At 35.6% G+C, this 2,772-nt stretch overlaps 1 long non-coding RNA gene across 1 annotated transcript; it reads right to left on the bottom strand.

Moving 5' to 3' along the window:
* Positions 1 to 95: 95 nt before the first annotated feature.
* Positions 96 to 2,732, bottom strand: LOC111376050. Its single transcript, XR_002699401.1, has 3 exons — positions 1,745 to 2,732; positions 1,438 to 1,634; positions 96 to 218 (listed from the first exon to the last, which is right to left on the bottom strand). It is a non-coding gene; the product is annotated as an uncharacterized LOC111376050 (long non-coding RNA).
* Positions 2,733 to 2,772: the final 40 nt, after the last annotated feature.

Below are 2,772 nucleotides of genomic sequence, written 5' to 3'. Positions count from 1 at the left end.
GAAGACAATTGCATGAAAAGTTAAAACACCAAACATGTGATCCTGTGTCCAACCAAGGATTTAAATTTGGCATCATTCTGAGGTTTGCATGAAAAAAATAACCAAAATTAACATACAAACCTTTAAACGGTGTTTCCCAAAAGGAGGCCGTAATTCACCATAAGTCGTAGGTAGAATCTTCTCATCAGATGACACTCTTAACAGAGTCAGCAAGTCCCCTGCACCACAAATATGTCAACGCTTATCCTGTTGGTTAAAAATTGCAAATTGAAAACAGCAGGGCACTCACGCCAAGCCACTTGTTACGAAGTAATAATATTTGGAAATTTTCCCTTTCTAGCCCACATATATATGTCAATTACCAGATCATGCCAAGGATGAGGCTAACCCCCCCCCCCCCCCCCCCTTCTTTTTTTTTTCTTTCCCCATGGAATTAAAATACAACGAAAAAGAACATAGAAAGTAGAAGCATAAAGATATTTTCCTTATCGCCAATATGACTATACCTTTTCCACTTGACACATGTAATTGCCTGCCTAGGGCAGTTAATGGATCATTTACCACTCTGCAAGGTTTATTTCATTAAACCTAGCCTTTCCCTTGGAAAATACCAGTCTGAATTGACGGCTGAGGAAGATTAAGTAAAAAACTGATTCTTTAATGCATTCCAAGGAGTGCATTATAGATGTTATGTCTATGATAGTTAATGGTTCATCTACCAAGTCTGCAAGGTTATTTTACTAAGCCTAGCTTGTCCCTTGGAAATACTAAGTCTGAATTGATAGTTGAGGAAGATTTCAGTAAAAACTGAATTTTTTAATGCATTCCAAGGAGTATATTATAGATATTATGTCTAGGTTTTAAATGTAATCCTAATACATAATCTTGACGCATAGGTTTCTCACTTCTAACCATATCTTGGTATGTTTATTATAGCTATAGAATAAGTCATTCTGTCAGTTATACAACTATCAAAAACAGGCTCTAACCGGTTAGTTTAGAATCCTGCTCTTATTACCTTGGATCCCAAATTTATTTGGTACAAGTATTGGTTTGTTGTTGCTATAGTTGAAAACTGTGATATGCAACCTACACAAATAATGTCGACCAACAGAATTTTGCCGCGAAATATTTAAAGATCTCACAGCTACGTGCCTGTCATAACCATTCTCCACAAAGTTTCATTTAAATACATATTTTCTTCAGGATAATCCTAAAAAATTGAGCTAGACATTGGAAATAAACCAAAAATCAATATAGCAACAGTTTCATAAACCATTGAGTCAAGATTCCACAAACAAGAAACTGGATGAGTGGCCCCTAATACATGTAACAATACATAACTTTTGGCTTGTTTTACTGATCATAAATGAATATGTAAATACGAATATAAAGTAGCACAAGAGTAATTACTAATGTAAGCGGTTATGGACTCACCCAGTTTGGGAAGCATTGCACCAACAGTATCACGATTAGCCAATTCGTACACATGCTGATTTTTGAAAGAATACATTACAGGTGAAGAAATTGATCTTCTTGGATCCAACAAAGAAATACACACAGACAACGAGTGCACAAGGGCAGATTTTGAACATGAGTCTTTAAGTGCATGATCAAATATCCTTGCAACAAAACTGCACATACAGAGCTACAAATTCAACAAATATTTATATCAATTTGTTCAAAAAACAGCCAAAAACTGATCTACGGGGTGGGGAAAAGTATTCAGTTTTATTCATACAACCTTGGGCTGGATAGTTTAGCAGCCAGAGGTGATGGAGCATTTCGGGTTATTGCACATAATGTTTCTGCAGCATTTGCATGTACTTCAGGAGGATTCTGGAGAACACAGAAGGTATATCAGTTATATCTTCAGATGATTTACATTTCATAAGCCTAACAATCCTGGACAACAAGTGTAACTAATACGCCGTGCAAATAAACTGGCAATCATGCAAGCCTCCATTTGCCAAACACCACAGACTCACTTCCAAATGAACAGATATCAAATATGTCAGAACCAGATACAGGAGAGGAAGATGGGACAACCATATACATGGCAAATTTGAGCCCTTTTTCCTCAGCCTTTCGAGTCGGTACACATCACGGTATAACCTCAGCTACTGAATGTTCTAGATCTTCCTATTTTTAGAATAATATATCAAAAATAATAATCACTCTAGAAAGCCGCGTGAGATCAGCAGATTAAGGTTCTGTAAGCAGTAAATAATTTGCTTTGTGCACTGAAGCCAAAGCTGACAGTTAGTTCCATGCCACTGTGGTAATACAAAAGGATGTACGGATAAACTAATAAATAAACCCAAGAAACCACATATAGTAGCAATTAGAATGCAGGAGAAATTGGCAAAAAGGATGATGACATATTTACATAAAAAGGACCCAAAGCTGCATAAGCAAATATAATAAAGTGGAAATGACTAGAGAAGAATGAGAATGGAGATAAATTAATAAATTTGTTAGAAAATCATGGAGAACATGCAAAATCTAAGCTAAGCCCCTGTTTCAACCATTCTTTCTCATTCTTTTTTTCTCATACTCATTTTCAACCACACATTTTCACAATAAAATATTCTTCACGTAAGCCCAAAACTTATCCTTGCTTTTTAACCAAGGAGACTCCTAAAACTTACCATTCAAAAGCCCATTTTTTCCCAAAAAAAAAAAGAATATATAAATAAATACAAATAAAAATCTTCAAACAGACGCTAAGCACAGCCATAGTTACTAAAGAGCATTATATTACACCACTAG

The sequence above is a fragment of the Olea europaea genome, unplaced genomic scaffold (assembly GCF_002742605.1).
Source record: "Olea europaea var. sylvestris unplaced genomic scaffold, O_europaea_v1 scaffold14392, whole genome shotgun sequence".
Classification (NCBI taxonomy): domain Eukaryota; kingdom Viridiplantae; phylum Streptophyta; class Magnoliopsida; order Lamiales; family Oleaceae; genus Olea; species Olea europaea.
This window is presented reverse-complemented; position numbering and strand designations above follow the sequence as displayed.